Genomic DNA, 26,560 nt, shown 5'->3' on the forward strand with positions numbered 1-26,560 from the left:
ACAGGTGACTGAGGTGTCAGTGGGGGAGCACTTTGGGGCCAGCAACCATAATTCCATTAAATTAAAATAGTGATGGAAAAGGATAGACCAGATCTAAAAGTTGAAGTTCTAAATTGGAGAAAGGCTAATTTTGACGGTCTTCGGCAAGAACTTACAAAAGCTGATTAGGGTCAGATGTTCACAGGTAAAGGGAAGCCTTCAGAAATGAAATTACGAGCATCCAGAGAAAGTAAAGCAAAGGCTGGTACGTATAGGGAATGTTGGATGACTAAAGAAATTGGGGAGAAAGTGAAGACTGCAGATGCTGGAGATCAGAGCTGAAAATGTGTGGCTGGAAAAGCGCAGCAGGTCAGGCAGCATTCAAGGAACAGGAGAATCGACATTTCGGGCATAAGCCCGAAACGTCAATTCTCCTGTTCCTTGGATGCTGCCTGACCTGCTGCGCTTTTCCAGCCACACATTTTCAGCTAAAGAAATTGGGGGCTTGGTTAAGAAAAAGAAGGAAGCATATGTCAGGTACAGACAGGATAGATCGAGTGAATCCTTAGAAGAGTATAAAGGAAGTAGGAGTGTACTTGAGGGAAATCAGGAGGACAAAAAGGGGACATGAGATAGCTTTGGCAAACAGAATTAAGGAGAATCCAAAAGGGTTTTTATAAATACGTTAAAGACAAAAGGGTAACTCGGGAGAGAATAGAGCCCCTCAAAAGATCAGCAAGGCGGCCTTTGTGTGGAGCCGCAGAAAATGGGGGAGATACTAAACGAGTATTTTGCATCAGTATTTATTGTGGAAAAGGATATGGAAGATATAGAAAGTAGGGAAATAGATGGTGATACCTTGCAAAGTGTCCAGATTAAAGAGGAGGAAGTGCTGGATGTCTTGAAACGCATAGAGGTGGATAAATCCACAGGACCTGATCAGGTGTACCTTAGAACACTGTGGAAAGCTGGAGAAGTGATTGCTGGGCCTCTTGCTGAGACATTTGTATCATCGATAATCACAGGTGAGGTGCCGGAAGACTGGAGATTGACCAACGTGGTGCCACTATTTAAGAAGGGTGGTAAGGACAAACCAGCAAACTATAGACCAGTGACCCTGACCTCAGTGGTGGGCAAGTTGTTGGAGGGAATCCTGAGGGACAGGATGTACATGTACTTGGAAAGGCAAGGACTGATTAGGGATAGTCAACATGGCTTTGTGCGTGGGAAATCATGTCTCACAAACTTGATTGAGTTTTTTGAAGAAGTAACAAAGAGGATTGATGAGGCCAGAGCGGTAGATGTTATCGATCTGGACTTCAGTAAGGTCCTTGACAAGGTTCCCCATAGGAGACTGATTAGCAAGGTTAGATCTCACTGAATACAGGGAGAACTAGCCATTTGGATACAGAACTGACTCAAAAGGTAGAAGACAGAGGGTGGTGGTGGAGGGTTGTTTGTCAGACTGGAGGCCTGTGACCAGTGGAATGCCACAAGGATCGGTGCTGCGTCAACTACCTTTTGTCATTTACACAACTGATTTCGATGTGAGCATAAGAGGTACAGTTAGTAAATTTACAGATGACACCAAAATTGGAGGTGTAGTGGAAGGTTACCTCAGATTACAACAGGATCTGGACCAGATGGGCTAATGGGCTGAGAAGTGGCAGATGGAGTTTAATTCAGATAAATGCGAGGTGCTGCATTTTGGGAAAGCAAATCATAGCAGGACTTATACACTTAATGGCAAGGTCCTAGGGAGCGTTCCTGAACAAAGAGACCTTGGAGTGCAGGTTCATAACTCTTTGAAAGTGGGGTTGCAGGTAGATAGGATAGTCAAGAAGGCATTTGGTATGCTTTCTTTTATTGGTCAGAGTATTGAGTACAGGAGTTGGGAGGTCATGTTGCGGCTGTACAGGACACTGGTTAGGCCACTGTTGGAATATTGCGTGCAAATCTGGTCTCCTTCCTATCGGAAAGATGTTGTGAAACTTGAAAGGGTTCAGAAAAGATTTACAAGGATTGTTGCAGGGTTGGAGGATTTGAGCTATAGGAAGAGGCTGAACAGGCTGGGGCTGTTTTCCCTGGAGCGTCGGAGGCTGAGGGGTGACCTTATAGAGGTTTACAAAATCATGAGGAGCATGATAGGATAAATAGACAAAGTCTTTTCCCTGGGATCGGGGAGTCCAGAGCTGGAGGGCATAGGTTTAGGGTGAGAGGGGAAAGATATATAAAAAAAGAGACCTAAGGGGTAATGTTTTCACACAGCGGGTGGTACGTATATCGAATGAGCTGCGAGGAAGTGGTGGAGGCTGATACAATTGCAACATTTAAGAGGCATCTGGATGGGTATATGAATAGGAAGGGTTTGGAGGGATATGGGTCAGGTGCTGGCAGGTGGGACTAGATTGGGTTGGGATATCTGGTCGGCATGGATGGGTTGGACCGAAGGATCTGTTTCCATGCTGTACATCTCGACGACTCTGTATGAGGTGAATATGCAAACTCTGCACATACAGTTGCCCAAGGCTGGAATCAAACCTGGGTCCCTGGCACTGTATGGAAGCAGTGCTAACCACTGTGGCCATCCTTTCCCACAGTATCTTCATAAATCTCATCTGTTATATCCTTTCCAAGAGCAATAAATACCATTCAGCCTGAGAATTTGTTCTTAAACCTTTTCAGATTTATAATAAAGTTATTGGATTACTGCTATTTGGGAAGAATAACTTAGTCTATATTAAGGAAAACATTTATGAGTGACAGTGATCATACAAACATCTGAATTAGGAGAAAGAATAGGAAAAAGAATACAATCATTCTTCAAATCCAGCCCAATTCATATTTGAATTTTTTGGCCTGTTAACTGACTGTCCTTTTCCTATTACACTACACTTAACTTTTAACTCTTCAGCTATTTCAGTCCAGGACTCCCTTTATCCCTCTGACCATGTTAACAATACTCTATACTTTATTAAATTCACAGCAAAAGACCCTTTTTCTTCATTGTCCCTGCACAATTCTTACACAGCATTTTCCCTGCATTATTTTTCTGGATTTGTTTGTCAGTCGATTTGGATTATATTCATCTGCTTGATGACAATAAGAATGCACTTATCTTCAATGTTCAGCATTTTGTCTTTTTATGCTTAAATCCTCTCTGAATTGTCTTCCAATTCTGACAAGACTTCCTTCACCTTTCCCCTAAGTTCTGCAAAGTTAATGGCTTAAAATATCTGGCTGGCCTTCAAAAGTTCTGATCCTGGATCAGACTGAATTTGATCATCCTGTGAATGATAACCGAATATGCTATGGCGCTTGTAACTTGTATATTATCTGAGTCACTTAATGCACTAATCAAGGTCTTGTATCTCCAGTGGCTTTCCTCAAGCAATAAAGCAACTATGCATTACATTTACAAATCATGACTCTGAGCCATGCTTGTGTATTAAAGCTATATTCAGCTGATTCGGAATTTGATATCACTGTTATATGGCCTTATGTCTTCATAAACGAGCCTGTCTTACTCCATATCTGCCTGAAGCACAGTGAAACTTCTGACAAGATCCTACATGAGATTGGTCAGAAAATCAAATTTCATGGGACTAGCAAGGAACTCTAGTTTGGATCCAAAGTTTACCCATTATACGAAAGCATAAATCAGCTGGTGTTTTGTCTTCTCTATTCTTTCATGAGTTGTGCTATTCACAGGCAAAGCAACAGTTATTGCTCAACCTAACTTCCCTTGAATAAAGTGGCTTGCTAGGTCATTTGAGGACTGTTAAGAGTCAACTCCATTTATGTGGGTCTGCAGTACATGTAGGCCAGATGAGACATGGATGCAGATTTCTTTGCCTAAAAAGACATGGATGAATTAATGGATTTTTACAACAATGATTATAAATAGAACATAGAACAGTATAGCACAGGAACAGGCCCTGTGGTCCACAATGCTGTGCCAAATAAGACATCAAATTAAACAAATCCCTTAGTCCATACTCCTCCATTCCTTGTGTGTTCATGTGTTTATCTAGAAGTCCTTAAATGCCCTTATCATATCTGCCTCTATCACCATCCCTGGCAGTGCATTCCAGACTCCCACCACTTTCTGCTTTAAAAAACCTGTCCCTCACATCTCATTTGAAATTTCCCCCTCTCACCTTAAATGAATGTCCCCTAGTATTAGACATTTCAACTCAGAAAAAGATTCTGACCGTCAACCCTATCTATGCGTCTCATAATTTTATAACTTCTATCAAGTCTCCCCTCAGGCTCCGCCGCTCAAGAGAAAACCTGAGTTTTTCTATCCTCTCCTTATAGCCCATACCCTCTAATCCAATTACATAAATTGATTCATAGTTACCATCACCACTGAGACTAGCTTTCAATTCCAAATGTATTGATTGAATTTAAATTCAATGAGTTGCTGTGGTATGATTTGAACCTGTTGTCATAAAAACATTGGCCAAGGCTTCTGGATTACTGGACCAGTGACATCACCTGCCTCCCCTTAAACTTCCCTCTTACTATCACTGTCCCTTTGCAATCCCATCTATTTCTACTTTGCATTATTCACCTTTAGTCATTCACTTCCACATTGTATTATGACTGAGTGAGGCAATACCCAGTTGATGTTAATACCAAACAAGTCAGATTCCTGCCAGATACCTGGCTAGATTGAGAACAAAAATAATGAAAAAAAGTTATCAAAGTGATCCTTTACTAAAACATGTGATGTTACAGTCTTTGTTCTAACCATAATAAAACAACGGAAAAGTTTGTTAACAACAAATGAAAATCTAAATTTACTTTCTTGAGTGCATTAACATTGAAGTAGTGACAGAAAACCGAGACAAAGAATTTTAAAAATTGGAGGTTAGTGGCAGCTCAAAGTACAACGGGACCTTAACCAGATGGACTGAGGAGTTTAATTTAGATAAATGGGAGGTGCCACATTTTGATAGGGCAAATCAGGCTGGAGTTATACACTGGGGAACCTTGGAGTGCAGGTTTATAGTTCCTTCAAAATGGAGTTGCAGATAGACAGGACAGTGAAGGCGGCGTTTGGTACACTTGCCTTTATTGGTCAGTGCATCGAGTATAGGAGTTGGGAAGTCATCTTGTGGCTGTACAGAACATTGGTTAGGCCATTTTTGGAATACTGCATTCAATTCTGGTCTCCCTCTGGCCATGGGAAAGATGTTGTGAAACTTAAAAGGGCTCAGAAAAGATTTACAAGGATTTTGCCATGGTTCAAGGGTTTAAGCTTATAGGGAAAGGCTGAATAGGCCAGCTCAATTTTCTCTGGAGCATCAGAGGTTGAGGGATGACTTTATAGAGGTTTATAAAATCTCAATGGACATGGATAGGGTGAATAGTCAAGGTCTTTTCTCCAGAGTAGAGGATTTTTTTTCTTAAATATTTTTATTGAAAACCTTTTAAAATCTTTTATAAAACAGTTATATACAAAAGAAACCACCATCAAAACAGAAAAAAAGGCAGTACAACAAAGCCATAACAGTACTATTGTTAATAAACTACCTACTATTCTACCAGAACAAACATATCTACTCAACTTAAACTAAATTCAAATAACTTAAATTAAATAATATTTCACTCCTCACACCTCCCCTGAGGCTCCCATCCCTAGGATCACCATCTACAGTACCCGCATTCTTTCCCCCCCCTCCCCTGTCTCCTCCTCCTGAGGCCCCACAGCCACCCGTACTGATCCCCACGGCTATAGCATGGATCTAATTAATGTCGCTGATAGGTTTGCATCAATATAATTTAAAAAGGGCCGCCACGTCTTGTGGTGCACCATATTTGTGAGGTAGTCTTGGGGGAGATGCTTCATCACCAGCCTACGCCACCCCATATGACCTGGAGGGTTTTCTGACGTCCAATTCACTAGAATGCTCTTCCTCGTACCATGGGTAAGAATGTTACACAATCTCTTCCCATGTTCCCCCAGAGAGGGCAAATTTGGCAACCCCAGAAGAAGAAATACCGGATCCACATTAATTTCAATTTCCAGTATGTCCTTTAGCTCCCTTACTATAGCACTCCAGTATCTCTGGATCTTACAACATGACCAGTAGCAGTGTGTAAGAGTACCTATACAAATTTTACATTTGGACACCCTGATGATACTCCTCTCTTGAACTTAGCTAGCCTCTCTGATGCTATATGAGCCCTGTGTAAGATCTTCAATTGCATGGCCTGCACTCTATTATATACTGGAATTTTCCTTACATTCCTCCAGATGTCTTCCCATACCTCCGATGAAATATCCTCTCCTAACTCTCAATTCCACCTCCTACAGAGTCCTTCCATGTCCCCCAGGGCGTGACCTTCCTGTAAATTATATAAAGTACTGAGTGAAAGAGCACCCATATACCGGAGTATCCTTTTCTCCAGGTCAGCTTTGTAATATTGGACCAGGAACAGGGTCTTCCTCTGTATATAGTCCCTTATCTGGAAGTATCGGAAAAGGACACTGTTAGACAATCCATATTTCTGACTTAACTGACTAAATGACATCAGGACCTCCCCGTCGAATAAGTCTCCCAGACAGAAGATTCTGTTATTCTTTCATGACTTAAAGCTGGAGTCCATTGCCCCAGGTTTAAATCCTTGGGCTCCCACCAACGGGGTAAATGGAGAAGTCTTAAACCAATTACCCTAGTCTTGCCTCATTATCCTCCAGGTTCTCACCATATTTAAAATAATTGGAGTCTTACAATGTTGGGTCACGGATTTCATCTTGTCCGTGAATAATAAATTAATCAAAGGACATCTCGACTCCGAGGCCTCAATATCAAGCCAAATCGACTCCAAATTTCCCTGTTCCCAGTCACCAACATATGTTTACAGAGCACTCATTTGGTATTTCTTCAAATCCAGAAGATCCACCCCTCCCTCAGCCCGCGAGAGCTGCAATTTAGTGGATTTAATTAGAGGATGCCTGTGGCACCGAATAAAGGACCCTAGCCAACCACTGAGCCTCCATAACACTTACCTAGGTAGCAACAACAGGAGTATTCTCATGGGGTACAGCAGTCAAGGAAGAACATTCATCTTCATCGGGGTATTTGGCCCAACCATAATAATGGTAATCCCTCCCACCGCTGCAAATCTTGTTTTATCCTCTCTAGTAGTTGTACATAGTTAGCTTTATACAGCTGGTGGAAGGAAGGGGTAATAAAAATTATCAAATACAAAAAAAAAACTTTTGGTGACCATCTAAACAGGAATTGCACTCCATCCTTCAGGTTAGGCATCTCCACTAATCCCCCTACTGGCATGGCTTCCAATTTTGTAAAATTGGTCCCGTAACCTGAGAAACCACCATATGAATTAATTGTTTGGATCAGTCAAGAAACAGACTTCTCTGGATTGGCCAAAAATAAAAAGGAAATCATCAGCATATATGGCGATCTTATGCTCCCCCATTCCCACCTTTGGCGCTACTATTTCAGGATCCCTCCTGATAGCTTCGGCTAACGGTTCAATCGCCAAAGTAAATAATATTGGAAGAGGTAGTTAACAAGGGTGTCCTTTATCACCGCTGTTAAGGCTATTTGAATTAATACCATTTGTAATGACTGCTGCCTTAGGGTCATTATACAATACAGCCACCCATCTGGCAAAGGATCCCCCCCAGATCTAAAGTGCTCTAGGACATCAAATATATTATGGCCATTCTATCTGATCAAATGCCTTTTTTGCTTCTAGGGAGACCACCAAACCCAGAATCAATCTTTGCCAGCATACCTGCACTGTGTTCAGTACCCTCCTAATATTGTTTGAGGTTTTGTTAAGGGCCCTAGCTCCTGTCTGCTCTTCTTTTATAAAATGGGGCAGGACCTTCTCCAACTTCAGAGCCAGCATCTTGGATAAAATTTTGAAATCTACATTCAACAGTGAAATTGGTCTACGTGAAGTACATTCTTCGGGGTCCTTCGCTTTCTTTAAAATGAGGGCGATATTAGCCTCCCTAAGAGAAGATGGCAGACAATTCTGTGCATAAGAATAGTTGTATAGAATAGAAGTGGCTCCACTAACACGTTTATGAATTCCTTATAGAATTCATTTGGGAATCCATTTGGCCATGGTGCTTTGCCACCCTGGAGATGCCTTATTGCTTCCTGCAATGTTAAAGGCACATTCAAAAGGGAAGCTTGCTCCGTACTTATATTGGGAAGGCCCAGATTTTCAGAAGAGGACTGCATTCCCATTGTACCGTGTTCAACCCCCCCCACCAACCGATACCGCAGTGCGAAGTATTCCCTAAATCTAACATTGGTCTTTTTCAACTCGCGGGTAATCGTACCAACCTTCACCCTAACAAATGTAATAGATTGGGAAGCTTTTTTCCTCCTAGTCAAATAAGCCGGAGATCTACCAGATTTATCTCCAAATTCAAACAAACAGTCTTTGGCAAAGAATACCTCTTTTTTAGCCATTTGTGTGTGCAGAGTCAAGAGCAGCCCAAAAAGCCATGACCCGTTGCAACTTAACCAATGACGGCCTATTATAATATGTTTTCTCAGCTACCTTCAGCCAGGCCTCCAGCATTCATTGCTGCTCCTCCCTCTGCCTCTTTCTAGTCGAATATGAAATGATCAGACCTCGTAAACATGTCTTAGTGGCCTCCCAAAGCACTGCCGGATTACTAGCCATACCTGAATTGATATCCCAAAAGGCTGTTATAATATATTCAACAAATTTGCTATCCCCTAACAAAAATGGATCGGTGTGCCAGTGACATGCATTCATTCCACTACCCTTGATTTTTACATCTAAATACACTGGCGCATGATCCAAGACAGCTATATTCCCAACTTTGCATGCCAACGTTCTGTCCAGACCGTCAATTGGCATAAAAGACATGTCAATTTGCGTATGGCACTTGTGTGGGTTGGAATAGAACGTGAAGTCTCTTCCATTAGGGTGGAGGTACCTCCACACATCCACTAGTCCCAACTCATCGTATATGTATAAGCCGTCCCTGTTCACCCTTAATCTGCTCTGTTACCTGGTTATTCTTATCAGTATAACCACTCCTCTACTCTTAGAGCTGAAGGATGAGAAAAATACCCTGTCATAACCCCCCTGCTGCTGTTTCAGATGTTCCTTATCAGTTAGATGCGTCTCCTGCAGCAGGGCAATGTCCACCTTTCCTTCCTGAGGCTTGATAAGACCTTTTTTTAAAAAAAAAGAATGGCTCCCTTTTGTATTCCAGGTGCACCACCTGAACAAAAAATCACTAGCCACGATCATCCAGGGTAGCCCATGGTTTCCCAGGAGGGAGCTTATCTGAGGTGCGATGAGTTACAAAGATGTTAACTCTATGAGATCTAAAAGCTATTCCTATAAAACAACTACAACTAAAAAAACACTACATTTAACTTAAGCAAACACCCAAATAATCCTCAATTCGTTCCGAGATCTTTGCCCTTGCCCATAGGAGGCATTCCTCCCAATCCTTACTACCATCTTAACTCCCTCCAGCTGAGGCCATGCCCTAGCCCCAGGCAATTCACAAATGAGGAAAACCTGTTATTTACATTCTGAGAATTAACAATGGATGCCCATCCCCCCTCCACTCATCGTAACCATAGATGTAGCCACCCCCAATACAAAATCAAAATGACAGTAGAAAAAAGTAGCCCTAGATAATACCCAACCAATATCTAAAATAATTCAAATTTTACAATAAAACTGTACATACAAAACCAATAACCACAAAAATAAAGGGGGACAGGGAAGCAGAAAGGGGGAGGTAACTAAAAAAAACCCCAAACCATTGTCTGCAACGATGCCCCTCCCAGCCCGACTCAGGTTTTCCAATTCAAAGACTTCACAAAGTCCTTCGCCTTTTCTGCAAGTTATACACCACCCCTCCATGGGTGAAACGCACACGGCCAGGTACCTCAAGGAGTATTGAGTGTTCAGGCCTCTTAATTCTTTCTTGACATCATCAAATGTCCTTCTCTTAATTAGGGCTCGAGAAAACATTATCTTTGAGCCTTTGTACATTAAAGCTTGTGAATTCCTTCCAGTCTTCTTGCTGTTTCAACTATTACCTGTTTTTCTCTATAAAGCAGAAGCCGCACTAGGACTGCATGGGGTGCGGGTCCGACACAGACCTGCACGTTGCGATCCGATGGGCCCACTCCACGCTTACCAGGCCCGACTCCAACTCCAACCCCAGGAACCCCGGGAGCCACCCCTGTAAGAAGCCGACGAGGTCCTTGCCTTCCTCATGTTTCGGGAGACCCACGATCTGTAGACTTTTCCTTTTATTTTTGTTTTCCAGGTCGTCGACTTGATCCTGAAGGACCCGAACCTGGTCTTCCAGCATTCTGATTCTTTCTTCCGAGACCTCCTCTATGGTCTCTGATGCCGCGGTCCTCTCCTCCAATCTTCGTTTCAGCAGCTGGATTTCTTGCTCATGCTTTTTTTTAAGCAAGGAAGATAGTGGCTCAACTGCTGCTTGAATCCACTCTTGAAGTTTGGCAAACTCAGAGTAAATGCTGCTGTCCTGCTGGATCCAAAGGGGCCGTCCCAGAAGTTTGAATGCTGGCTGCAGGCACCCCAGATGCAGTAGGGGAGTGCCCTGTCTGTTGTACTCCTTTAGGCCATTTTCCCTTAAGCCCCTTTCCTTTACTGGACTTCATCCTGGTCTTAAAGCTGTCTCAGACAATTTCAGCAGCTCCAAATAGCAAGTTTAAAATGAATACTTTTTTTGCTCCTTGAGGTGGTCGATAAGGGGGAGTAAAGGTCCACCTTGCCCGGGGGTATGGCACAGAGCCCAGCACAACAGACCACTCAGACTGCCGCCGTCTTGGATCTCGAGGATATAAATTTAAGGTGTGAGGGGAAAGATTCAAAACAGACCTATGGCGCAACAGGGTGGTGTATGTATGGAATGAGCTGCCAGAGGAAGTGGTGGAGGCTGGTACAATTACAACACTTAAAAGGCATTTGGATGGGTAAATGAATAGGAAGGGTTTAGAGGGATTTGGGCTAAATGCTGGTGAATGGGACTATATTAATTTAGGATAGGTGGGACAATTTAATTTGGGAACATGGTCGGCATGGATGAATTGGACCAAAGGGTCCGTTTCTGTGCTGCACATCTCTATGATTGTATGAAAATAAACAAGAAGGGGCAGCACGGTAGTTCAGCAGTTTACACTGCTGCTTCACAGCGCCAGGGACCCAAGTTCAATTCCAGCCTCAGGTGACTGTCTGCATGGAGTTTGCATATTCTCCCCGTATCTGCGTAGATTTCCTCCAGGTGCTCCAGTTTCCTCCCACGGTCCAAAGGTGTGCAGGTCAGGTGAATTAGCCATGATAAATTGCCCATAGTGTTCAGGGATGTACATGTTAGATGCATTAGTCAGGGGAATGTAGAGTAAAGAGTCTGGGTGGGATACTCTTTGGGGTGGTATGGACTTGTTGGGCAGAAGGGCCTGTTTCCACACTATAAGAATTCTAACAAAGCCCACTGTATTCTAGTGTAACACACAGTAAAAGATTTTTAAATACATAGTAGAGATAACCCAGGTACCCTTTACGGATTGAACAGTATCAACAGCATTGTAACGGAATTAATACACGCTGGCACAACTTACAATTTTTGCAATGCTAAGAACACCTAGTGCTGTACTTTTACCTGGGAGTGAATGAGAGTATGAGCGAATGAGCGAGATACCATCCTTATTTCATGCTCTACTGAACCATACAGGTTATTAGCAAGGAGATTATGCAAGAACTATATAAAACACTATTTTGATTGCAGCTACAGCACTGCAGATCGGTCTGGTCATTGCACTAAGAATCTAATTGCACTATGAAGTCTGAGGAAATAGAGTCATAAAGACGTACAGCACGGAAACAGACCCTTCGATCCAACCTGTCCATGCCAATCAGATATCGCAACCCAATCTACTCCAATCTGCCAGCACCCAGTCCATATCCCTCCAAACCCTTCCTATTCATATTGACGAAGACATTACCAGAAATGGAGAATTTTTGTCTGAGCCCATTTTTGTTGGAACAAACAAGGTTGAAGGGACTTTTAATTGAAGTATATAAAATTAGAGCACATGTAAATAAAGATTAGGAAGGAATATTTCTGTTAGCAGAGTCCTCAATAACCAGGGACATAGATTTAAACACAATTGGTAGGAGGATTAGGCAAGTTCAAGATTAATACTTGTGGTTCGGAAATTGAAGTGGGAATCCTAATTACCTAAAATATACAAATGCTATAAATTACAAGACGAGCATAGACCATAAACTAGTAAACCGGATTAGGCAGGACAACTCTTTTTTGGCTGGTACAGACCCAGTGAGCAAATGGCCTCTATACATTCCATAAATTATTTTTCATTCTCTGTTCTTTATTTTTCACGTAAGGTTTCTTCATGTGAAAAGAAGGGATATTCTAGATTTTTATATTAGATTAGATTCCCTACAGTGTGGAAACTGGCCCTTCGGCCCAACCAGTCCACACCGACCCTCCGAAAAGTAACCCACTCAGACCCATTTTCCCTATGACTAATGCACCTAGCACTGTGGGCAATTTAGCATGGCCAATTCACCTAGCCTGCACATCTTTGGACAGTGGGAGGAAACCAGAGCACCCGGGAGAAACCCACACAAACACTGGGAGAATGTGCAAACTTCACGCAGACAGTCGCCCGAGGATGAAATCGAACCTGGGACCCGGGTGCTGTGAGGCACCAGTGTTAACCACTGAGCCACCATGCCACTGGTAGCTCACTACTGTGCTTTTCAAACCCCACATTGACCTCTAGAATATCCCTGCTACGTGGGACTGTCACCTCTTTCCTGAATACTCTATATCCATGTATTTCAGTGGTAGTCTGGCACATTGACCTCTACACCGCTGAAGCCAGACGCCAACTCGAAGACACCTCCTCCTACCGCCCCCTCGACCATAACCCCACCTGCCATCATCAAACCATCATCTCCCAAACCATACACAACCTCATCACCTCAGATCATCTCCCACCCACAGCTTCCAAACTCAAAGTCCAGGAATCCCGCACTGCCCGGTTCTACCTCCTTCCCAAGATCCACAAGCTTGACCACCCTGGGCGACTCATTGTCTCAGCAGGCTCCTGCCCCACCGAACTCATTTCTACCTACCTCGACACTTTCCTATCCCACCAGTCCAGGAACTCTCCACATACGTTCGAGACATCACCCATGCCCTCCACCTCCTCCAATACTTCCGTTTCCCCAGCCCTCAACGCCTCATCTTCACCATGGATATCCAATCCCTCTAAACCTCCATCCGCCATGACCAGGGCCTCCAAGCCCTCAGTTTCTTCCTCTCCTGACATCCCCAAAAGTACCCTTCCACCGACACACATTCGTTTGGCTGAACTGTTCCTCACCCTTAACAACTTCTCCTTCGAATCCTCCCACTTCGTCCAGACCAAAGGGGCAGCCATGGGCACACGTATGGGCCCCAGCTATGCCTGTCTCTTTGTTGGCTATGTAGAACAGTCCATCTTCCGTAATGACACCGGCACCACTCCCCACCTCTTCCTCCGCTACATTGATGACTGCATTGGCACCACCTCGTGCTCCCGTGAGGAGGTTGAGCAGCTCATCAACTTCACCAACACATTCTACCCTGAACTTAAATTTACCTGGACCATCTCTGACACCTCCCTCCCCTTCCTGGAGCTCTCCATCTCCATTAATGATGACCGTCTTGACACCGACATTTTTTTTACAAACCCACCGACTCCCACAGCTACCTGGATTACACCTCTTCCCACCCTACCTCCTGCAAAAATGCTATCCCGTATTCCCAATTCCTCCGCCGTATCTGCTCCCAGGAGGACCAGTTGCACCACAGAACACACCAGATGGCCTCCTTCTTTAGAGACCGCAATTTCCCTTCCCACGTGGTTAAAGATGCCCTCCAACGTATCTCGTCCACATCCCGCACCTCCGCCCTCAGACCCCACACCTCCAATCATAACAAGGACAGAACGCCCCTGGTGCTCACCTTCCACCCTACCGACCTTCGGATAAACCAAATCATCCGCCGACATTGCCGCCACCTCCAAACGGACCCCACCACCAGGGATATATTTCCCTCCCCACCCCTTTTCCCCTTCCGCAAAGACCATTCCCTCCGTGACTAACTGGTCAGGCCCTCCTACAACCACACTCCCGTCCTGGCACCTTCCCCTGCCACCGCAGAAATTGCAATACCTGCACCCATACCTCCCTCAAGGGCTCCTAAAGGAGCCTTCCATATCCAAAGTTTTACCTGCACATCCACCAATATCAATTATTGTACCTGTTGCTCCCGATACGGTCTCCTCTACATTGGAGAGACTGGATACTTCCTAACAGAGCGCTTTAGGGAACATCTCCGGGACACCTGCACCAATCAACCACACCGCCCTGTGGCCCAACATTTCAACTCCCCCTCCCACTCTGCCAAGGACATGCAGGTCCTAGGCCTCCTTCACCGCTGCTCCCTCACCACCCGACACCTGGAGGAAGAACGCCTCATCTTCCACCTTGGAACACTTCAACCCCAGGGCGTCAATGTGGACTTCAACAGTTTCCTCATTTCCTGTTCCCCCACCTCACCCCAGTTCCAAACTTCCAGCTCAGCACTGTCCCCATGACTTGTCCTACCTGCCTATCTTCTTTTCCACCTATCCACTCCACGCTCCTCTCTGACCAATCACCTTCATCCCTACCCCCATTCACCTATTGTACTCTATGCTACTTTCTCCCCACCCCCAACCCTCCTCTCATTTATCTCTCCACCCTTCAGGCACTCTGCCTGTATTCCTGATGAAGGGCTTTTGCCCAAAACGTTGATTTTACTGCTCCTCGGATGCTGCCTGAACTGCTGTGCTCTTTCAGCACCACATGAATACAGAATCTGGTTTCCAGCATCTGCAGTCATTGTTTTTACCTATTTCATATTCATTCTTGGTCATATTCTAATATTCCTATACGTTTTAGTTCTCTGCTGTCAGTCTCCTTATTTTGCCACTAGTTTTCATGCTCGTTCTGGACAACATATTTGCCTTCTGCTTTAAATGAAAAATCAAGAGCACTTTGGACTGCTATGCACCTAAATGACAAGTAATTTAGCAGATGACTAGCAATCCATGAATTCATGTTCTATACATACTGATCTCAGGAACCATAATGAATGCAGCTTCGGTTGGGTAATCTCTGTCTTGTCACCTAAGCTATTATTTCAAACCAAGCAGCCATGTACTATTTATTCTGCAGCGTTCACATTTGTTTACTTTTCAAAAATACAGGGAGTAAACAGTTGATCGAATACTAACTTGAAGTTTTCCTTTTTGAGGAACTTAATAAAACTGAAAGGACTAACTTTAAATAGTTCTTACAGTGATGACTACCCTCACTTGTACCTGCAGTTCATTAGTTTTAATATCTCACGTCTGGTTATAACCTCACAGTATGACAAGTTTCTGTTCAAATTCGATTGAATTAAGGCGCAGGGGGATTTTTTTAAAAAATCAACCTGTCACACCATTTGCTTCAAGAGCACAGCAATGATGCTATGCAGGAGGCTATAACTTACTCACTCTTCATATCTTAAATACCATGAAAAATTTTATACACATGATGAATTTTACAAATTTAGAGGGAAATGGATGGGCCAGGAGGATAGGAGAGATGTAGATTTAAGAGGATAGGCCTTGGGTCATTTGTCTTGAAGAGAGCAAATGAAGGAAAGAGATGGATGGTTGGAATGTGCAGTTAAGTGACAATGTAGTGAATTGAAAATGAATGATTAAAGAGTTGAGTGAGTAATTCAAAAGCGGAAGGAATCAATGTGACAGTGAGCAATAGGAGCGAGGGGCATGGAGTTTCATAAAGATATGGGAGATAGGACCCCGGTGGAAGCCTGAATTATAAAAGGAGATATATCACCCACAGACATAATTTATTGACTAGATGATTAGCAGCTTTGACCTCAAGACTGTATAAGGATTGACAAAATTCACTAAAGAATGCAGCCTTCAGTGGCTCCTTTCCCAGCTATTCACCCACTCTCATACAGAAGTGAAGAAGAAAGAGAAAGAGGGTTGAGAAAAAAAAAGCAAAGTTCAAGACAGAAAAGCAAAGAAAAAAATAGGCAGAAGAAGAGAAATAGTGATTTGAAGACAACAGATGCATATGAGTAGTTCCATATTCTCTAACTCACTGTCATATCCTGGGAAATCATATCAATAATCAACTGCACTTGTATTAGTTTTTAATAAATCTAACATTGCAGCTTCTCTTCAAGTTGGAGATTTCAGTTCAATGTCTGCATGGAACCAGTACAGATTTAAATTAACAAGGCCTACAAAGAAAGCTTTTCTAAATATATTTTATGAAGTCTATGGCCCTTTAATTGATCTTGACAATTTCTTCACGAAAACTTAATTTATTATCTCCAAATTATTTAAACCAACTTGCATGATGAAGTGCACCAGTGTGAACTGCCAGTTAAGTATTTGCTTTGACAGTTGCTTATCTATCAATGCCAAATAGAAAAAGCATGGCAAGAACCAGTCATGTGGAATGTCTGTGATGATAAAATTTTGCATTTATTTATTATCAAGTAGTGCACTTATTCCAATTGCTTATAGGGCTATTTTCCATGGCCGTTTGAGTAGAAGATTGCCTTTTTTAAAAAATGTACTCTTTCATGGGATGTAGGAGTCACTTTCTTTTAAATAAGTTTTTTTTAACCCATTCCTAATTGCCCTTGAAATAAGTGGTTTGCTAGTTCACCTCATAAGGCAGTTTGGATTCACCACACTGCTGTGGATCTGGAGTCACATATAGGTCAGAATTGCAGATTTTCCTTCCATTGAGGACATTAGTAAACCAAACAGGTTTTGACGACAATTTATGATAGTTGCATGGTCACCATTACTAAAGGCGAGTATTATATTCCAGATTGATTTTGATTACTTTTAAATCCCACCACAGCTGCTGACAGAATTTAAACCTGTGTGGTGAGAACATTAATCTAGGCCTCTGGATTAATAGTCCTGTGACATTATCACTACATCACCATCTCCCCAGTATGAAAAGCACAAATCACTGCATCTTGCAAAAGGCTTCATTCTCAAAAATCCTAAAACTTAGAATTTCAATGAGTCTCACAAATTAATATTTGCCGAGCTAGATTTAGATGCAAGTTTTGACATTTAATCCTGTACAAAGCTATGCACTATTAGCTTGCTGTAATATATGCTCATCCTGGGAAGGTTAACAAAGTTATCAAATAGCCAAGGCCAGGAAGGGCTATGGTATACATCTATGGCATGTCAAGCATTGTATTGCTAAAGGGCATTTTAAAACACAGTCACTTTTGATTTATTAAAATGTTAAAAGGATAGATACTTTCAAATACTATTTGGATATTGTAACACATGATGGTTGTATTAAGCAGCATTAAAAATGTTTCATACCTTAAAAGAAAACGTAAAGGAATTGATGTTTCTCTAAAGACACATCCATTGAAATGCCAAGGGTGGAAACAATGGTCCTAATAGTCCTAACACACCATGGAGAAAAGTTGCTAACATTCACTTATAAAACAGACGATATTCAAAATTGAATTTTCTTTAACATATTAATCTTCAATTACAAACCTAGAAAATTGACAAAAGCTGTCCCACAGTCTTTTTTTTTTAAGAAGTCGACAATTGAAAGACAGACCTGACTATAGCCCTTTGTCATGTGCTTAGACTGATATTGCACTGGAGAATAGGTATGTCCAAGGTTACATCTCCTGAACAATGTAAGCAATATTAAAATTTTCCTTAATTTCTCTCGCAGAGAAATTGTCAGCTATTATGGGTAAGCATTGCTGTTCTGTTACCTAATTGAATCTATGACTGCCACAGTGGCAAGGAAACAATTGTTGTCAATTCACAATTCCCTTCTCCATGCATCCTCCAAAGTCCTGCTAGAGATCCCTATCATTTCTACTGCTGTAATTGTCATGTTTAAACACTTTTTCCCCTCCTTTCTCCACTCATACTGGACACTCTCTTTTAAATGCAGTCTTTTTTCTCTTGAGCAAGTCAAAGCTGTATTTGTATGCCCTTGCCCACATTTACATTGTTCTTCTCTTTATTCCCTTAAGTCCAGTCTAAGGTGAAATTTCATCCTGCCTCAGATCACATAAGCACTCTCTTGCATGGTTCCCCACTACTTATTCCTCATTCTGCTATAAATGGGAATTCCTGATTTTCCCAACAATTTTTGCTCCGAGCAGCATTTCACAGAGTCATCGAGATGTACAACATGGAAACAGACTCCTCGGTCCAACCCGTCCATGCAACCAGATATCCTAAATTAATCTAGTCCCATTTGCCAGCACTTGGCCCATATCCCTCCAAACCTTTCCTATTCATATACCCATCCAGATGCCTTTTAAATGTTGTAATTGCACCAGCCTCCACCACTTCCTCTGGCAGCTCCTTCCATCCACACACCACCCTCTGCGTGAAAAAGTTGCCCCCAAGGTCCCTTTTATATATTTTCCCTCTCACCTTAAGCATATGCCCTCTAGTTTTGGACTCCCCCACCTCAGGGAAAAGACCTTGCCTATTTATCCTATCCATGCCCCTCATGATTTTATAAACTTCTATCAGGTCACCCCTCAGCCTCTGACACTCCAGGGAAAATAGTCCCAGCATATTCAGCCTCTCCTTATAGTTCAAACCCTCCAATCTTGGCAACATCCTCATGAAAGGGTTCAGAAAAACATTAAGTTTCACAACATTCTTCCTATAGCAGGGAAACCAGAATTGCAAGCAATACTCCAAAATGGCTGAACCAATGTCCTGTACAGCCACAACATGACCTCACAACTCCTTTATTCAATGCACTGACCAATAAAGGCAAGCATACCAAACACCTTCTTCACTATCCTCATGGAATGAACTTCCTCAGGAAGTGGTGGATGCGGGTACAATTGCAACATTTAAAAAGACATTTGGATAGATACAAGAATCAGAAAGGTTTGGAGGGATATGAGCCAGGAGCAGGCAGGTGGGTCTAATTTAGTTTGGGATTATGTTCAGCATGGACTGGTTGGATCGAAGGGTCTGTTTCCGTGCTGTCCTGACCCTGTGACTCCACTTTCAAGGAACTATGAACCTGCATCCAAGGTATCTTTGTTCAGCAACACCTCTTAGGACTTGACCAGTGTACAACTGCTGCCACGATTTGCCTTTCCAAAATGCAGAACCTCACATTTATCTAAATTAAACTCTGCCTGCCACTCCTCGGTCCATTGGCCTATGTGATCAAGATTCCGTTGTAATCTAAAGATAATTTTCTTTGCTGTCTACTACACCACTAATTTTTAGTGTAATCTGTTAATCCACTATGATACGGCACAAGTAAAAGCATCACCGATTTGTATTTGCAAACGTGAATATACCCCAAAAATGCTGATTCCCATGTAAAATGCAAAGCTCTGACAAGTATGTCTGTCCATGCACATATGTCAAAATATCAAAGAAGTGGATCATGTAGATCTCTTTACAACACCAGAAAGATTCCTGTGAACTCTGTAGAGAAGTCACAACCATGACAGAATATACATCAGATTGTAGAATCACAGCCTTTTAAAGTCAGGAGGCCATTTGCGCCGTCGTGTCTGTACTGGCTCCCAAAACAGCTATCCAGCTAGTCCATTCTCCACCCCTACTCTGTAGCTCTCTAAATTCACCACTTTCAAATATATATCGAGCTCTTTTATGAAACTTCACATGGTATCTGCCTCTACCACTCTCTCAGGCAACACAGTTCAAATCTTAACAATTCTGATTAAAGAAGCTTCTCCTATCTCACTCCGAACTCTCTCACTGACAAACTTAAAATTAATGGCAACTAAATATCCTCCTTTACCCTGTGAAAATAGTTCATACCTGTGGACACCGAAATAAAGGGCACATTTTAATCTTCTCTGCTTTAAGAAGAAGCAGCCCAATTTCTCTAATCTTTCCATGTATCTAAAATCCTTCATTCCTGGTATTGTTCTAGTAAATATCCTTTTAACTCTATATCCTTTTTTAAATAAAGGTGCCCAAAACTGAATACAACACTCCAAACGTGGTCTAACCAATGTCTGTAGATGTGTAGCATCACGTTCCTACTATTATACTCTATTCCACTATTTATAAATCCAAAGATCCTATAAACCTTCTTAACAACTATTAGAACTTGCGTGACCACCTTCAGAGAACCATGCACATGAATCCAGAAATCCCTCGATTACTGTACTCCCCTCAAGGTTGTACCCATTGACCCTGTATTATCTTTCCATGTTTCTTCTACCAAACTCCATTATCTCACATTTCTCTGCATTAAAACTAAACATTTTTATCTCAATTATAAATGAATCTTTCACTGAGGGTTAACGATGAGAATTTAACAATAACTTGCTTTAATGGCACTTTTAATAAATTATAACAACCCAAGACACTACCTACACCTCACTGAATTATCCCAATCATGAACTGTTTTCACTTTTCTTCAAATTCTAATCATAATTGAATCAATAATCGCTAATATCTCTACCAAAGTCTATCAATCGCTTTTCTTGAAAGCTATTTACCAGGTTCCTTGATAAGGATAGCCTCCAAATAGCCTCTTAACAAAGATTGGGAAGAACTCTACTTTCTCTTTAACTCAAAATTAAATCTTTAGAATGGTCTATTAATAAAACAGTAGTTTTTTTTCCCCCCAGGCTTCTAACATCTCCTTCTCAATGGAGGTGCTGGAATCTGTCGATGACACTTAAGAATCCTTAAACTTTGGGAAGAGCATGTGCAAGAGCAATGTGGGCAAGACTGATTTGTATTGCAACGCTAGATTTTTAGAATGTTAGTCTCAGAAAAAATGTGCAAGGATGTGATGTATTTTTAGATGCATAGCAGGCAACACATGCCATTTATCTATATCATTGTGTCTGGCAATTGTCCAGAACTAAATTTCCATCTCGGGAACAGTTAAAAGAGCAAGTTCAATTAAGTTGCTAATCTGGCCAAATTAGTGAGAACTGAACTATAAACGAATTCTATGATTTCATTAACCAATGTTCATATCCTTGGTGCCACAAGTCACTGTCAAGCACACAGGCTGTATGACAGAACTATTAAGTTAGGCAGAGACTATTCTAAAAGCAACTAGATGGTCAACCTTAGACACATTGCAAAAATATACAAGGTAAAGAGCGTTCAACATGTGATAAAATGGCAAGCAATTATTAAAAAAACTCTTAGGTTCCACATTTTTTAAAAAAGTCCTGATTTATGTCTGAAATTACTTTATAGAATCATAAGCAAGATTAAAGCACAGGGAAAGACCATTTGACTCATCGACTCTGCGCTGGCGACAATACAAACCACCAAGCCCAATCTCGCAGTCCAACATTTAGTCCACAGTCCAACAGGTTACAGCACTTCAGGCAAATAGCCAGGCACCTTTGAAATTAATTCAGGCATTTTGCCTCTACAAAACTTTCAGGGAAAGTTCCAGATCCCAACCAACCTCTGGGTGAAAACATTTTTCCTCACCTTCTCTTGAACTGTCTTCCAATCACTTTATAACTATAGTCCTCAGCCACTGATTAACAAAGCAATGTAATTCAGCTCATGCCATTTCCATTCCCTGTAAGTCTTCCTGCTGCTGCGTAGCTCTCAGAGGTCAGCTTCGGGAACTGGAAATCAATGCATTGGCACAAATTGGCATGGCAGAACTTCAGGTGGCTCTGCTGCCATGCAGTTTAGAGGGAAGATTGCTTCCCATCCACACTATCCACACACTCTCAATTCATACATCTCAAGTTGAATCTTCCCTCAGTCTTTTCTGTTCTAAGGATTACAACTGCAGCCTATCCAGTGTTTTCTTTATTTTTCCCGAATCCTCTAGTGCAATTACAACATTTCTGCAAAGAAGTGACCAGAACTACAAACTGCACCCAGGTTGTGACCTAATTAATGATTTACTTCCTGACCTCTCCGCCCCCACCCCACTCCAGCCTATCACCCTCACCTTGACCTCCCTCCACCTATCGCAATTCCAACGCCCCTCCGCCCTACCTTTTATCTTAGCCTGCTGGACACACTTTCCTCATTCCTGAAGAAGGGCTTATGCCCGAAATGTCGATTCTCCTGTTCCTTGGATGCCTCCTGACCTGCTGCGCTTTTCCAGCAACACATTTTCAGCTCTGATCTCCAGCATCTGCAGTTCTCACTTTCTCCCCTAATTAATGATTTAGCCAATTTCAGCATACCCTCCCTGATCTTATATTCTATACCTTGTCTAATAAAGGAAAGGATTGTACTTAGCTAAAATGTGGAGCTGGAAAAACACAGCAAGTCAGATAACAGAGAAGCAGGAACATCGACTTTCCTGCTCCTCCAGTGCTATCTGACCTGCTGTGTTTTTCCAGTTCCACACTTTATCGACTCCGACTTCCAGCAGCTGCAGTCCTTATTATCTTCTATGTGCCTTCTTAACCACTTAATCAATATGTCTTGCTAGCTCCAGTATCTGACAGTACTCACTCCTAGGTCCCTCACTTCCTATACATCTCTAAGTATTCTCCTTTTAATTGTGTACTTGTCACTGGTACATTTTTGTTGTTGAGTAAACTTGAAAGATACATTTCTAATTTAAATACCAAACTTCACAATCCTTACTCAGGGTCTCTACTATGACAAGTATATCGGCAAACCTTCAGCACAATTCTGATTTTTAAATATGCAATGAGAAATTGTACAAATGTTGTTAGTGAATATTGGAAAATAGAAAAGTACACATCAAGCCAGAAAAATACTAAATAAAAAAAGGACCTCCATTGCACTCTAATTATATTGACTGAAAAAACCTCAATCTAAACTTGAAATCCTTTCGCTTACACTTATGAAACAGAAGATCTGTTGATCTAAGTAACAATCTTGCATCTGATATCATTCTTTCAAATCATCATTCACCCCCAAAGACCAGGTTCCTCCCCGTCTGTTAATTTATTCAGTTTAATTAGAAATATGGAGCTAATGAAATTTAAGTTCTCTGTATTGCTGAAAGGAATTTGATGTTTTGCCTCTCTGATCTGGGCATGTTTATGATTTGCTCTGATGCTGACCTTGAACACTGCTAGTGTTTGGTCCGCACCACGGTTATGACCATTTGATCATTGGTGAATATATAAACAACCCACACTAACACCTATACATCCACGTGGAAAGTATAAAAAAAAAAGGGAAAAAGCTTGATAATTAAGAGACAATTGAGAGAAAACAGAGGGGGGGGGGGGGGGGGGGGAATATGAGCATCTGAAGCAAACACTGTTAATCCACTGTTTAGAGGTAAAACCAAAACAAAACTGCAATATAAATAATGGAGTGCAGATTTTTGCACATCTGTATACACGTCAGCAATACCAAAGCTTGGCATATTTCTATCAAAACTCAGTCATAGAATGACACAGCATGTGAGGCCTTTACGCCTGTGCCTATTACTAGGAGATCCACCCAAATAATCTTAATCCCCTGTTCTTACTCCAGTTAAAAACATTTCCCCATAGCTCTGAAAAGATTTTCATCTGATTTATCAGTTTCTTTTCGAAGTTTGCTGTTGACACCGCACCCTTTCAGACAGTGCATTTCAGTTCATAACAAATCATAGTGATTCTTTTTTCCTCTTCTGACACCTAATTACTTTATCAACTCTTCCATCACTGAACACTTCCTCTTTATCAACACACATTATTTTGATCACCTCTATTAAATGTTCTCTTAACCTTCTGGAGCCCTAATTTCTTGAATACATCTGTGCAAATTTAGCTCTAACATCCTTCCTAAATGTGGTATCCAAAACTGGTCACAATACTCTGTTTTACTCCACATTCCAAACTTATATAACTTCATTTACTTTGAACACTATGCTTCCATTTACAAACCAAAGATCCTAGAAGCCTCTAACTGCCTTCTTAATTTGTCCTATCAACATCAGTGATTTGCGCACATATATCCCATGGTGCATCTGCTCCTGCACTCACTTTAAAACCGTACCATCTGACCACTGCCCCATCTCACCGACATTCCTAAAATGTATTGATTAAAGCTTTGCTGCATTAAGCTTTATCTACCATTTGTCTGTCCATTTCATCAAACTTGAAGTCTATTACTATCCCTTCACGAAGAGTCGAATGGCATAGAGGTATTATTGTCAGACTATTAAACAAAAACAAAATTAGGTGACCCAGGTTTAAGTCCTACCATTTGAATTTAATTTTTAAAATCTGGAATTAAGAGTTGAATGATAACCATGAAACCACTGTCGATTGTCAGAAAAAAAAACCCATCTGGTTCACTCATTTCCTTTAGGGAAGGAAATTGGTAACCTTACATGACTCCAGACCCACAGTAATGTGGTTGATTCTTAATAGCCCTCTGACAATAAATAAATGGCCTAGTTAGCAATGTCCACATCTGTGAATGAAAAAAAACCCTATACTTCTGAGTTTCGTGTCATGTGTAAATTTTGTATTTAGGATGTTTATACCCAAGTTTAGGACCTCAACATATAAAATTGGGAAAAAAAACATTGGCCCAAAACAAACCCCCACAGAATACCACTACATATGTGTGCTGTTTCAGCAAATTAGCTGCACTACAGCATTGAGAATTTTTGGCATATTTGGGTAGCATGAGAATGTGATAGTCATTAGAAATTGTACAGCAAGTCCTGGATTACTTGTGATCAATTCCACAGATGATTAACTCAAAGTATGCAATAGAAATATTTGTTCAACTATTATCCATAGATGTATTCATATAATACCAATTGTTTTCTTTATAATATTATGTTTAACTGCATAAAGATACATTTTAAGAAAACAGCCTTAAACAGCATAATTATGTTCATGAATAATTATTTCAAAGCAATGGATTTTTTAGTTCACCTTCAGCAAACAAAACATTATTTTACATAATATCACCATATTGAAATCACTGATTGGCTAATATTTCAAATAAGTGCATTCTAAAACACCTGGATTAAGCAAGAGAATCTAATTTGAGAGTTCAGATAAAATGTTTATTCATATCCAAGTTTGAACGTAATGTCATCACTTGGTATAATACACCTTCCTGATGTGTGAAATTTGACTTCTCTTCCATTCTAAGAGGGACAATATAAAGAAACAAAAAAGTCAAGCTATGCAATACCAAAGGATGTCTTTCAAATTTAAAAACGTTTATTTCCCAGAAATTTGAAAATATGTTTAACATGTACATTATATCTCCACCTTTAGCACACTTAACAATATCTAAATATTGTCGTTCACACTGAATAATATGTTTAAGGTTTGCAATGATTTTACGTTCAGTAAAAAATAGTTCACACATGAAAAAGCACCTCAGTGGCTAGATGATGCATTGTATCGGAATACATAGCACACCACTTACATTCACCATGATGCTAGTCTCTTACCCTCCAAAGTATTCGCTTGTAACCTGTCTTTACTGTATCTGCAATGCTGTCACTGCTCCTTTCTCGGTTTTGCTGTATCTAGCATCCTGGTTGCAGTCTGTCGTAACCTTTACATTCACCTTGCTCTGCGGCTTTACATAGCGTGGACGGAAACTTTCCAGCAGACAATCTGTCTTTGCATCAGTCGAACAATAGCCATTAAGTTTGCAATGACAACTAGCGATTAAATACCGGTGTACGAAGCAATACAGGCCACACACAACACATTGTGGAAACCTCACCCGCTCCAGTAGAATACAAGCTTACCTACCATACAGTCACTGGGATAAATGTTGCTCCTTCTCGAAGGCAGCACACGGTTTAGTTGAAGACACGCTACCTTTACCCGGCTTCTAATTTTCTCTAAGCGAAAACGCCTGTCAATTGTCTCGTACCTCCGTACTATGAGCGAGCTTCGATGTGCTGCAACCCACCCACCTGCTCCTCCCTGCAGTGAGTGCAAAGGCCTGAAGCAGGCAAGCACCACCGAACTGGATTTCATCATATCGGATCGAACTGCACTCAGCTTCATTACAGCGGAGTGGATTTCACTGGACCGGACTGTTGGACACGCTACATCTCAGATCTGATGAGTTTTGTCGGTTGTCATTAAAAATCGTTAAAAATTAAGTAGAAAGAGTTCTCATATAGTATTCTATCCAGGTCTGCTCAGGGTGCAGGAGCAGAAGATGTATATATGCATTGAAGGTGACAAAACAGGTGACAGAGAGCAGTAAATAAAGTGTACAGTGTCCTTGGTTTTATTAATGGGGCATAGAGTTCAAGAGCAAGGAGGAGAACTGTGTCCAGTTGTGGGTGTGATGTTAAAGGAAAAAATTAGTTCAGTGAAGAGATGCTGAAGCAATTTACTGGAATGGTTCCAGGTATAAGGAATTTCAGTTATGTGGAATAGATTGAAGAATTTAGATCTGTTCTCCTAGAGGTGAAGAAGGTTGAGAGGCAATCT

General features: G+C 41.5%; 1 protein-coding gene across 7 annotated transcripts in view; it reads right to left on the reverse strand.

The window, feature by feature from the left end:
• The window catches only part of osbpl6 (oxysterol binding protein-like 6), a 171,089-nt gene extending 145,078 nt beyond the window's left edge, over positions 1-26,011 (reverse strand). For 4 of the 7 annotated variants that reach the window (XM_043693527.2, XM_043693522.2, XM_087988988.1 and 1 more), the window contains exon 1: positions 25,865-26,011. The gene's annotated coding sequence lies outside the window, so the exon portion shown is untranslated. Of the gene's footprint in view, positions 1-25,554; positions 25,576-25,860 lie in introns of those variants that run through there. The other 3 variants (XM_087988986.1, XM_087988987.1, XM_043693526.2) reach the window with 2 other exon arrangements.
• Positions 26,012-26,560: the final 549 nt, after the last annotated feature.

Source organism: Chiloscyllium plagiosum, unplaced genomic scaffold (assembly GCF_037043375.1).
Source record: "Chiloscyllium plagiosum isolate Xiang-an unplaced genomic scaffold, Cpla_swu_hap1 HiC_scaffold_7, whole genome shotgun sequence".
NCBI lineage: Eukaryota > Metazoa > Chordata > Chondrichthyes > Orectolobiformes > Hemiscylliidae > Chiloscyllium > Chiloscyllium plagiosum.